The sequence below is a fragment of the Furipterus horrens genome, unplaced genomic scaffold, assembly GCF_987537825.1.
Source record: "Furipterus horrens unplaced genomic scaffold, mFurHor1.1.pri manual_scaffold_4, whole genome shotgun sequence".
NCBI classification, from domain to species: domain Eukaryota; kingdom Metazoa; phylum Chordata; class Mammalia; order Chiroptera; family Furipteridae; genus Furipterus; species Furipterus horrens.
The window spans coordinates 146,549,324-146,562,834 of NW_028327174.1; positions in this window are offsets into that span (position 1 = coordinate 146,549,324).

Below are 13,511 nucleotides of genomic sequence, written 5' to 3' on the forward strand. Positions count from 1 at the left end.
TTTTATACTGAATCTTAAGAAGCCTGGTAGTTCCATTTATCTCAAGGTACCTGGAATAAAAGAAGCAGGAGGTTGTTGTCTGACACAAGTTTCCTGATTTGCAAAAAAAGTGTTAGTTGGAATCCTAATGACATATCTATGTCCTATTAGTTATATAACCTTGTACAAGTCACTCAGTTTTTGAGTTTCAGTTTCCTTATCTGTAAAAGAGAAAATTTACAAATTCCCATATAGTCTAAAGGTTTCAACCTGCTGCCACTTCCTTTTCCAGGCCCCAGGTGAAATATCAAGTTCCAAAGATGTAGGGATATTTTTTGTCCTGCTAATTGCTGCAACTGCAGGACCTAGTACAGTACTTTGCTTATAGTTGTTTGTGATTCATTTCTGCTAATCATGTTGAGTGGATAGATGCATGAATCAGAAGTGCTTCATAAAGAAAAGATGCACTTCAATGTTTATTCTTTAATTTTTTTTTTCACAATCTATGGCATTTTAAGAAAGTATTAGCAAAGATATTAGAAGGCCGAATAACTGTGGCTGTGCATTGGATGGATCATTTGTTAGCATTCTTCACTGAGGCTGTTTGTATGGCAAGTTACGGCTCATTTTTCATGGTAACATCTCCCTGTGGCCTCTCCACCAGATTATTTCTCATGGTTTGGTTTTTGTGAGATCATCACTCTTATTGGTATAGAGCAACAATTTTTGACCATTTCATCTCATGGCACACATAAACCAATTGCTAAAATTTTACAGCACGCCAAAAATATATACTTTGCCAGTTTGACAAAAATAGGTTTAACTTTGATTCATTCACACTGGACTATTGTTGTTGTGTTGGCTGTTGTCAATTTTTTTTATTTAATTGTCTAAGGGAAAATAAGCCAATGCCCCTGACTACATAGTCAGGCATTGCATATTTTAAAAATTCTTGTGACTCACCAGTGTGCCATGGCACACTGGTTGAAATTCACTGGGATAAAGGGTCTTCTCAGGTTAAGTTTTCTTTATAATACACTTATGCTGATATGCTCGATGTGATATTTCTGTTTAGCAAAGTTTAATTTGGCGGAGTGAGGGCTGCCTGTATGTTTAGCAGTAGACCAGATAACAGACATCAAATGTAGAACTTATCAATTATGCTGAAATGTTTGTTTTCAAAATGTCAGGTGTCCAGATGGCGAAATGGCAGTGGGGGTCATTAAAAAATGCTTAGACACACAGAGAGTCTTACTAAAGAAATGTTCTTCCTAGTTGTTCAGGTCCATAGTGAAGGCAGATTTTTTAAAATGGTTAATAGATTGAAGCTTCATAAAGTTAAGTGGAAACAAACATCTTTTGATAAACCACATTTTGACTTTACTTTTATGTGTTTATATGTTTTTATTTCTATGTCTCTTGTCTCCTTTTCTACCTGCCCATCTTCATCCAGGGACTATCCCCCACCCTTGTACATTAAAATAGCTTTACAAAAACTTATGTTAACGAAGAAGTTAAACAAGGGTACTGTTGCTATTTGAGGTTTACCTGATTAATTACTTTCACGAAATTTTGGATGGTAGCAGGACTGCCTTTCTAAAAGGGTGTGAATTTGGAGTGACTCAGAACATAATTCCACACTCAGAGCCAGTGGTGGAACTTGAAAAAAATCAGTGAAGACATCTACATTTTTCACAATACTTGACACATTTCTTACACAAAGCCATTAGTATAGATCCTGAAGCTACACACAAAGCCCCCAGTTATCCATAAAAGTGGAATTTGGCCAGAATACAAATTAGCCACCATACTCTGGTGTATGGTAATTAATGTTTCTGATCAGAAAATGAAACCCAGTGAAATATTTACTCTTTTTCTCAAATGCTTCAACCCTAGTGTAACCAAGCTTTTTGAATATTGCTGGGAGGACTTATTTTTCTTTAACTGTCAACATTCCACCTCCTTATTTCATTCCACATGGCTTGATCTACAAACTTTGGTCATAAAAATAGGAATCTACAACATTTCTCAAAATTAACAAGATTATTTTGAGCATATTTTTCTTGTTTCTGTAGCATTTACAAGCCCTGGTTCATAAGCAAAGTAGGAATATCAATTACCCAGTTCTGTCAAAATACTCCCAACCATGTTAACACACCTGGAGAAGAAATAATACTGTAGATCATTTATTGTTACATTCAACCTTTATTTATAATAGTGAAAAGCAAAGAGACAGCTTAAATACTCAAACAGAAGAGTTGTTATGCCAGAAACAGTTCATCCAAATAATGATATTATGCAGGTAGTAAGTGTTTTTCAAAAATAAGAAAACAAGAAAAGAAATGAGAATTGGATACAGAACTAGGGAAGAACTCCTTGAAGTTTTTTTATGTCCCATTCTGGAAGATTGATAGAGGCATAAATTACATATATATAATTCACCCTTTCTTAATGTACTTTCTGAATATTGACAAAGATGTATAGTCATGGAACCACTGCCTGTACCAAGCAAGGTATGAAATAATTCCATCACTCTTCAAATTTCCTCAAGCCTCTTTTTAGTCATTGCTTCACTCCATCTCTATCCTGTGTCAACAATTGCTTGGTCTCTATGGTTTTTCCTTTTTCAGAATGTCATATAAATGCAAACATACAGTATGTAGCCTTTGGGTCTGGCTTCTTTCACTTAGCATAATGCATTTCAGATCCAAGAATGATATTGTGTGCATCAGTAATTTGTTTTAGTTTTGGTTTTTTTTACGCAGTAGTATTTTATGCATTCATATGTCACAGTTCACTTATCCTTTCACCAGCTGAAAGTCTTTTGGGTCGTTTTCAATTTGGAGTAATAATGAATAAAAGCTCTTGTAATATTCCAGTATAATTTTTTTTTTTTTAGTTTAGTACATATGTTTTTGTTTTGCTTTGTTTTTTTAAAGTAGATTTTTTTAGTATATTTTATTGATTATATTGTTACAATAGCTCCAATTTTCCCCTTTGCTCCCCTCCGCCGAGCACTCCCTCCCCCAACAATCCCCCCCCCGCCAAGTCCATGCCCATGGGTCATACATACAAGCTCTCCTGCCTCACCCTTTCATATATTCTTCTTCTTCTTTTTAAAATAATTAATTAATTTAACAATAAAAAAGAAAAATCCCTCCCTCTCAGACTTAAGACCCTTTATAATCTTATAAAGGACAATGGGCGAAGGTCTCAAGCTCTTCTAGCTGCTTCAAGCTGAATATGGTTGTCGTCCTACCTACCCTTGGGTCCAGAAATCCCTAATAAGAGTGGGGGTGTGGAGGGGAGGGTGGCCTTCCCACATGGGGAAGGATCGTGCAGACTCCAGGTCGGTTGGCTGTCCCCAGACAACAGCATGCTTGATTTAACAGGCTGGCATCCTTGTTGTATTCTGGAGGCAACAGATTTGGCAACGGGGTTAAAAGATATCATTCAATCTATAACCACTAGATGACAAAAGACAGGTATTAATTTTTCAATGTCCCACATTAGGGAAAATAAGGGCTTCTTTGGAGGAAGGTGTGCCAGGTACATCTTACCTGTCCAAAACCCTTTTGCCCATTATATTTAGTTTTGGCTGAGGGAAATATTTTAGGTTTTCCCCCTCTCAGACCTCTGGGCTCTTTCTGCCCAAGCCATTAGGACAAAAAAGAGAAACCAGTTTTAAAGTGAAGCCTACAGACCACCCCATACTTTACCAACCCAGTCACTTAGTTCAGCCAAACCATTAAGTCTCAGGAGGCAACGATGCAGACAGGATTAAGTGAGGCCTATACGTACAGACAATCACTCAGGTAATGAGATCATAGGCTTATGCCCTTTGAAAACAGAAGACACATGTTAATTTATGTAACATAACCCACATACAAGTCTCTAAATATGTAGGACTGTCTTATCGGAAAGACATCCAGTTGCAAGGCATTTGACATTCTTCTTGCCTGTAAACTAAACATCTTTGATAATACCACAGACATAGTTTAATTTTCAAATGAAAACAAATTTTAAATGAAAAGAAACTTTAAAGATGGTTAGCTGCACTACTTTATAGTCTACCAGTGAGCATTGTGATTTTCCTTGAATCACAATTTTCCCCCTAAGATTACCCTCCTTGTCATTAAAGGGACTGCATTAAGTCCATTTTTAATTTATCCTGTTAATTTGCATAAACACAACAAGAGCAGAAAATGATTACTTATGATCTTTAGTTCTGCTTTGCTGGAACTTACGCAAGGAACATTTAGGGTGACCTTCAGTCTGCCCTTCAGGGCACAGAAGCTGAGCCACATACCTGGCATTCAGCCTTGCCTATAAACACCTGTCTTTTCCAAGTCCTTCTGGTTTTCCAATGTGCCTTAAGGTCCTTTCTAGCCATCTTTCAAGAAAACAACCTTCATTCTTTCCCTGGACAAATTGCCATGGACCGCGCATCCAACCAAGGTACTAGGCCTTTTATCTCATGGGCTTTTATTACCTTTGAAAGTCAATCCCAGTTCCTCAGGGCTTTTTGGTAACAACCAGAGCCCAAGCATGTCTCCTTTAGGCATGACATTCCAGTCAAAGTCTTTGTCAAAAAAAAAACCTCTATTAACAACTGGTCTTATTAGTTTTATGTAAAGAAACTTATGTCATTACTTACTTCTTTAGAATGCCAAACTCTGGAGGGACCAGATAGGGAGAAAAATATACAGCGTGAAGGAAAATCCTTGTCCTTCTAATATTCACTGAACTTGCATTTCCATTCTTTATATTTTCATTTTTTCCCCCACTAAAAATTTTTTTGTTTGTTTTTCCATTACAGTTTTCCCACTTTTTTCCCTCTCCTGCTTCCCTGCACCCTGCCCCCCCTTCTCCCACATTTAGTTCCCACTCAGTTGTTCATATCCATGGGTCATTTATACATGTTCCTTGACTAGACCCTTCCACTTCTTACCACCTTCTCTCCCTCCCATCTTCCCCTTTGTTACTGTTAGTTTATTCCTTGTTTACATACCTCTGGTTCAATTTTGCTCATTTGTTTGTGTTGTTCATTAGTTTCCTATAATAAGTGATAGCATAAGGTATTTTTCTTTCGTTACCTGTCTTATTTCGCTAAGCTTAATTCTCTCTAGTTCCATCCAAGTTGTTGCAAATGGTAGAAGTTCCTTCTTTCTTTCAGTACTTATTCATTGTCATTTTCCCCCTTTGTACTTGTGTTCCTCTCTCTCTCTCTCTCTTTCTTCATCTTCTTAAAGCAGACCCTTTAGCATCTTTTGCAATGCTGGTTTTGTGGAGATGTATTCTTTTAGCCTTCTTTTGTCTTGGAAACTCCTTATTTCACCTTCCATTTTGAATGAGAGCCTTTCTGGGTAGAGTATTTTTGGTTGTAGGCTTTTGTTTTTCATTTCTTGGAATATTTTTTTTGCCATTCCCTTCTGGCTTTAGTGTTTCTGCTGAGAAATCTGATGATAGCCTTATTGGAACTCCCTTGTATGTTATTAGTTGTTTCTCTCTTGCTGCTTTTAGGATTCTCTCTTTGTCTTTGAATGTTGCCATTTTAATTATGATGTGTCTTGAAGTGGGCCTGTTGGGGTTCATCTTCATTGGAACCCTCTGTGCTTCCTGGACTTGCGTAACTCTTTCTCTCCTCATGTTAGGGAAGTTTTCTGTCATTAGTTTTTCAAAGAGGTTTTCTATCCCTTGCTCTTCTTCTCCTTCTGGAATTCCTATGACACGGGTATTATTACGTTTCATGTTGTCCTGCAGCTGTCTTAGAACCTCTTCAGTCTTGTTCAATCTTTTTTCATTTTGTTGCACTGTCTGGGAGTTTTTGTCTACGTCGTCTTCCAATTCGCTGATCTGACCTTCTGCCTCCTCTAGCCTGCTTTTAATTCCTTCTGTTGTGTTCTTCAATTCAGAGATCACATTCTTCATTTCCTCCTGGCTCTTATTGATAGTTTCTATGTCCTTTTTCATGCTGGTGTAATTTTCAGTAAGTTTCTTGTAGTTTTTCTGGAGTTCCTTGTAGTTTCCCTGGAGTTCTTTGTAGTTTCCGCTGAGCTCATTCAGCTTCTCCATAATCCATGTTTTGAATTCTATAGCTGATAGTTTGCTCCCCTCTATTTCATTTAGCACTCTTTCTGGGGATTCTACCTTTCCTTTCAATGGGAGAGTTGTTTCTCTGTCTCCCCATTTTTGTGACTCCTATTGTTTGTTGGTGCTTCTTAGAATGATCTGCACTTCCTGGATCTGCCCCTGGTGGTGTCAGATCCTGTAACCAGTCTGGGCCTAGGCAGCCTGTTGGAGACTTTCAGGGATCGACTGCCTTTGTCTGGCTTCTTTAGTTGTTAATCTATTCAATCTGTGATTAGCTGTCAGGCTTAAGGACCATGGGTGTGGCAGCTTAATTCCTGTAGGCAGGGCTTTTGCTTCCCCTCAGGCTGATGCCACTTAGAGTGGGGGAATGGTCTGCCTGCAGTACTGGGGATAAGTCAGCACTGGGACCTGGTCGGCTGCCTCCCCTGTTCTCCCCTCAAAGCCACCACACCATACTCTCCCCAAGCATCTCTAGTCCTCTCTGCCTTCCCTCCGCTCAAGCCCAGGGTAAGTGGGGGCCAAAATATTTTCATATGTGATCTGCTTAAGAGCTCCTTTCTTCCCGCTGTTTCTCTCTGACTAGCAAGAAACCCTGTGGCTTTTCACTTTTCACAGCTGGATACTATTTTACTTTCCACTCTGTTGCTGTAGGCTGGGAAGCTTAGCTGGGGGTTTAGACCCTGCCCTTCTCAGGGGGAATCCCCGGCTGCTGAGCTGTTTCTCAGTCCCTTCAGCTGCCCCCTGTGTGAGCCCAGCCAGCCCTTCCATGTCTCTGCATTCCCTACTGGTCACGTTGTGATGTAGCGGCCTTTTCTGTCTCTCTGTGGTTATAATACTTATCTCCAGCTAGTGTTTGGTTGGTTATTCCAGATGATTTCTCTAAAATTAAGTTGTAAATCCAGACTAGTTCTGGGAGGAGGTTAGTGTAGCTTCCACTTACTCTTCCACCATCTTGTTTCCTCTCTCCAATATAATTTTTAATGAGAACCTACATTCTTTTCTCTTGGGTAAACACTCACAAGTGTAGGAGTGGAATAGTTGATTTGTAGTTTAACTTTATAAGAAGTTGCCAATTGTTTTTCAAAGTGGTTGCATTCTTAAATTTCTTCATGCTTGATGGTATTGTCCATTAGTAGTTCTTCTTCTTCTTCTTCTTCTTCTTCTTCTTCTTTTCATTTTAGCTATTCTGATAGGTATATAATATTATCTTGTGATCACATATTAACCAGACAAATGTATTGAATCCATGTCTAGAAATATACATTTAATAAAAGAAAGAGATTCTGCTCTTTTTTGAGGCCTCTCTATGATGTCACGCTGCATCAGTGTTGTTCCTTCAGCTCACAAGAATGGCCCTGATGGCATTCATAGCATTCTAAGATACAAATTAGCATTATGCATCCTAAAGAGAATTTATTAGGAACCAATATATATCACCACAAAACCTGACTTTTCTATGCATTAGCTCTCTTTTGATTCTCTGATAATAAAACAGAAGTCAGTGGTACCCTCTTTGTTAGAAGATTTCAAATCTCTGTGTGAATATTATGGGTATTAAATTATATGGAAACACCATCTCAAATAATACTCATCCAAGAGGGTGAACAGAGGTGTCAAATCACTTAGGCTCTATAAAAAGCCTCGTATATCTTCATGTGTTGAGTTGAAGAATAGGTTGACCCACTGTGGAAATTTGTAAACATTCCCATAAGAAGAGGGAATAATTGTCCTTTACAAGATTACAAAGGGTCCTAATATTTGAGAGGGGGGGGATAGTTAATTTTTACGAACCAGGGGTATGGACTTGGGGGGGATCGCTGGGGGAGGGGGTTGCTGGGGGGAGGGGAACAAGGGGGAGAAAATTGGAACTGTTGTAACAATATAATCAATAAAAAAACATTAAAAATAAAAAAAAAAGAAGAGGGAATAATAAAAATCAGCATCTCAGCAGGACATTTCAGCATTATTGGTATATCACCAATCTTTGTTTCTTATCCTCAGCATGAGGGTGGGTAAAACTTTATACCTTTACATTATATTTTAGACTTGATAACATTTCTCTTATAAACATATCTTTCTGTGTCTCTAACAGATGAATATTTTAACATAATATAATGCCATTATCACACTTAATAAAATAGCATAATTTTTATCATTATCTAATGCCCAGTCCATGTTCAAATCCCCCTACCTAAAACATTGGATTTCATTATTATATCTGTTAAGTCTCTTAAGTTTCTCTTACTTAAAAAAAAAAAAAAACTACATATTTATTGAAGAATATTGTATATTTTTATGTAGAAGTTTTCTCATTACATCCTTATGGTTTTATTAAACATATTTCTCTACCCTCATGTCTCCTCTGTCTGGTAGTTTGATCTAAAGCCTTTCTCCATTGCTTTAACTACTTATAAGGGTGGTAGGAGGACAGATTTGAAGAGATTAAAAATTACACCACCATCACCATCTTTTAACACAGCAGAATACTTGCAACATGTTCCCTTTAGTTTCATTGAGCTGTGGAATATAAATAAAGCAACCAAGAGTATTTTCTGTTGCATGTATGATGAAGACCAAATTCTCTAGCCTGATGTTCCACAGTCCACCACAGGCCAGTGCTACCTTTCAAATTTATCTCTCAATATTACCCAGCATGACTCCTTCACTCGTACTTACTCATCCCTTGCCTTGCCTTCTCGTATTAAACCTCTTAGTATCAAAAAATCTAATTAGTTTGTCTTCAATATCTGCTCATTACTTTGTTTGTTCTGATCTTCTATCACTGACAAAATTTTTCTCCTTCTCTTCAAGCAGGTAGTGTACTCCTACTATCCTCTGCTTGCCTCAAATGTCCAAATTTGATACCGTAGCTAAGCTCTTTATCCACTAAATGACTCCATACTTTTAACTTTCTTTTTCTCCATTCCCCTTTTTTAATTTGAAAAATTGTCCTATTGAACTCAATGACCTCTAAGAGTTCTTTAATTATTTGATCAAATGAACTAAATAAAAGAAATCTGTCCTCATTGACATATACTGCCTGCCAAGCACTGTGCTAGACATTTGTTAAAAGAACTGTCTACAAACAGAACTAACTCAACCACACTGCAGTATAAGAGGCAGATCATGCTATCCCTCCAAGTAGATCCCTGTTGGTGAAGATGCAAAAGGAAGCAAGTCATTTAAAGCAGTGGGGAAGCTGGTTGATTGAGAGAGAGTGGAACAGAGAGGGAGTTGATTCTGGAACAGAGGGGGCCCATCCTCAAGTTAATTGAACTCCCTTTCATCTCACTCTCCTCAGCCCCTCTAAATCCTATATATTCTTCAAAGGATTGCTCAAGTCCTACTTTGTGATTAAAACTTATGTGACTTCTGCCACATATACCAATGCCATACCTGTTCAGAAAATTAATGGGATGCAATGATACTTCCTCCTCTAAATGCCTTTAACAACTATTACTTATTACATCGATTGCAAGTGAAACTTCTATTGTCATTTGCCCATGTTTTTATTGTGTCTCTTCTACTAGTTATTGTGCATAAGTAGTTGTCCTTCATCGGGGCTTAAAATAAAGCAGAGCAATAAAATTCACAGAATTTAATGAACATTACTTAACTAAACTATTCTAGGTGATATGAGATTTTCTTACATATAATCATCAAAATAAAATTATCTCAGTTGATTTAAGAAAAATTTTGAATCAAGTATATCATCACATAATTCAAGTAAACCATTAGTAATTTGATTATTCAGTCAGTATTGTTTAGACTATGCACACATTGTAGATAGAGAAGTAAGACCTAACATATTTCCAATGAAATTGTTAATGGAGAAAATGCCACACAGAGTCAGGAGAGCAGAAGGCTCAGTCTTCATGTTTTCACTTTGTGATAATAACTGCTACATTCACTGTTTATACTGCCCAAAATTTTTCACATATATAATCCTTTTAGTTTCTAAACCAATACTAACAGGTAGATGATATTATCAAACCCATCTTACAGATGAGGATATGGAAGCCTGGAAAGGTTAAGCAACCTATGTGAGGGCACACAGCTTGTAAGCAGTGAACAGAGATTCTAACCCAGTGGTTCTCAACCTTCCTCATGCTGTGACCCTTTAATACAGTTCCTCATGTTGTAGTGACCCCCAACCGTAAAATTATTTTCATTGCTACTTCATAACTAATTTTGCTACTGTTATAAATCATGATGTAAATATCTGATATGCAGGGTGTATTTCCTTTGTTACAGTTGAACATAATTAAAGCATAGTGATTAATCATAAAAACAATATGTAATTATATATGTGTTTTCCAATGGTCTTAGGCAACCCCTGTGAAAGGATCATTCGACCCCCAAAGGGGTCGTGACCCACAGGTTGAGAACCAATGTTCTAACCTTAGCAGTCAAGTTCTGTAGCTCACACATGGGGCCCCTGCTCCATACCTATGAAATTTTAAATAAATACCTTTCTGTGCTTTCAAGTAAAGCATAAAGGAAATTCTTCCTCCCTGATTGATTACTGAGACAAGATTACTTAAGACCACTTAGTAATCATACTCATTTTTGGTAGCTAGTCAGTAACTTCCTAGAGTTGCAGGAAGATCAAACTGTAGGTCTTGTCCCCCATAACTCCAATACTAGAGAATGTTTCAAGTGAAAAAAAAAAAAAAAAAGAAGAAGAAGAAGAAGAAGACCACAACCAGCCCCACCAACAAACATTTATATGAATTCAGGCATGAAAACAAACATATAATCTGGAGCATTGATGAAGTCCCAAATCTCTGGTTGGGCCCTATTATAATATTTGCATTAAAGCTAACTTTCTAGCAAAACCAGATAACAAAAGTCTCCAATAAACATTTAAACAAATGACTGGATCAAAATCACAAATCTACCCAAGACAAAATATTCTGAAAGGCGTAGGTAGGTTTTTGGACTCCAAGTACTTATATATTTCCAGCAACTTTAATACTATATCTTGAAAACCACCCATGTCACAAATACAATATATCTCATATCCATTGTGCTAAATAACCAAACCTCTGCTGTTGATTACAGGGAAAAATAGCTGAAGGTCGTAGAGTAGCAGCCACTCTAGAGTGGCCCCTTTGCTAGGAATACTCCTAATAATGGTACTTCAAATGCTAACTCATCTTCCCACAACCTGCCTGCTCCTCACCCTGCCCGCATCTCTAATCTCCATACCAGGACACTAATAAACTCTTAACAAATGTTTAGCACACTCTTTTAGTTCATAATTATAATATAAATGATAACAAGATAACAACTAAAACTATGGAAAAACCATTGTGAAAAAGTTTATGGTATATTACAATGGAGATTGCTTTTCAATTTCATATTATTATTACAGTTTGATTTGTTGATAGTTGACATTTCAGAATATTTCTTTTTTTATGTCTCCATTCTGGGTTAGAGTTATTTCCACCAGCAAATTTGTATGTAGTAACAGTATAATCAGATATTATATTCCTTGTCTGAGCTCCCCAAATAGAAAATATTCATTAGAGGGAGGTAAATGTACAATGTAAGACTATTCAAGCTATAAAATCACCATATACCTTCTTTTTGTCCAGCCCTTTCTGAACATCATTTATGGCTTTATCCTACCATCTGAAAACCACAGCCCTGGGTTACTATTGCAAATATTTTTGTTTGGTTGTATTTATTTTTAATTAAACAAACATTAAAATGTAGTGTTTAGTCCTAGCTAACCACTATTTCTTTAGATGTAGCCTCAGAAATTAGATATTGAGGGACATAAGTAATCAAGTACTCTCCGAATATAGGCAGATTTCCAAACTCTGTATTATGAATTACCAAATAGGTAATTAGCTATTTTAAAATGGACAGGGCAAAATTACCTTAATTAAAATTACCCTGCTGTGCTTATTGCACTCAAAGACTTTCAAGTAGAAAAAATAAATAAAGAAAATAGTTTCCCCAATGCCTTTTATGGAATGATCTAAGCCTCAATTCACCTGTGTTTTTCATTTTACTCCCACACATATGAACCAGAAATGTGCATATCTATCCCTCACGCAGGACTGAGGGTGTCTTGTGCTAGGCAAGAACATTAATATATTAATGTGAGAATAAATTAAACCACAATGGCTACTCATTCAAATATTTGCTGAGCACCTACTATGTGCCAGGCATTATTGTGGTGACTGTTGATAAGTTCTCAGTCTCTGCTCTCTGTGAATTTCATTTTAGCTGTTAAGTGGAAGCACAAACTCTGTAGGCCTATGATCTTTTTCTCTCAGATGAATATCTCAAACATATGGTAGCCAGTCAATAACTTTCTACAGTTGCAGGAAGATCAAACTGTAGGCCTTGTCCCCTATAATCTCAATTGTAGAGTGTTTTAATAAAAAAAAGGTGACCACAACCAGCCCTGTCAACATACATTTATAGGACAGCAGGCATGAAAACAAGCATATAAGCCCTTAGCATGGGCTGCTTCTAGGCTCTTTCATTTCTTCTGTGTTTTCACTCACTCTACTCTCTCAGTGCATCTTTAAGTCCATAGGCCAACTGAATTTGATCAAAGGTTTTCTATGTAAACTTGTTCTCAGTGTGCTTGGAGGAGCACTGTTAGGTTTACTTAACAAATACTTGCTCATAAATAATGGACAAAAAACAATTCTGAACTTTCCTTATTCCAAATTCTGAGTGAGGTCCAAATCAACAGTTTTGTCACAATTTATTTTAATTTATTCTTAGCCTCAATTAAAAAGTGTCTTAGTAACTACTGTAATTTAAAATGTAAAAGTTAATTCATATGGGCAATATGAGTTCACTTTAATAAAAGATAGTGCTTTCAAAAGTTTTTTCTTAATGTTTTTTCTTGCAAGGTCCCATGGTTTCTGGCATATGGGTCTTAATTCTTCAGAATACTTCATCTGCCTTTTGAGTGTAAGACAAACAAACTAAAATGTATTTTAAGTAAAAGTCACTTCTTTCATTGTGAGCTTTCTTTTGTCATCTTAAACATCAGTCACCCTTCTGCATCCCTTTAGAATCATGGAGTGTAGGTTAGTCATATAATTTTACAGATTAAGAAACTGAGATGTGAATGGTTAAAATCCAGTCTCATTCATAATATCCACTAATATTAATTATGAAAGTCATGAAAATATTACTATATGCTTGTATAAATATTCTTATAGTAAAAATAAGAACTCAGTTTTTCCAATTCTGAATGAAGCTTTTTTCATTAATACATACCAATTTCCTTCTGAATTGACACTGCTAAAGACTGACTTCACTTCCTGTGAACAATTTTAAGTAGAAGAAAAGGCTGGTGTCATCTTTTCTTCAAGAGAAAGGTACATTAAATTCCGATGAGGGCCACCAAAATAAACAAGTGAAAACAAACCTCATGCAATGAAAGAGACACAAAGAAAAAATTT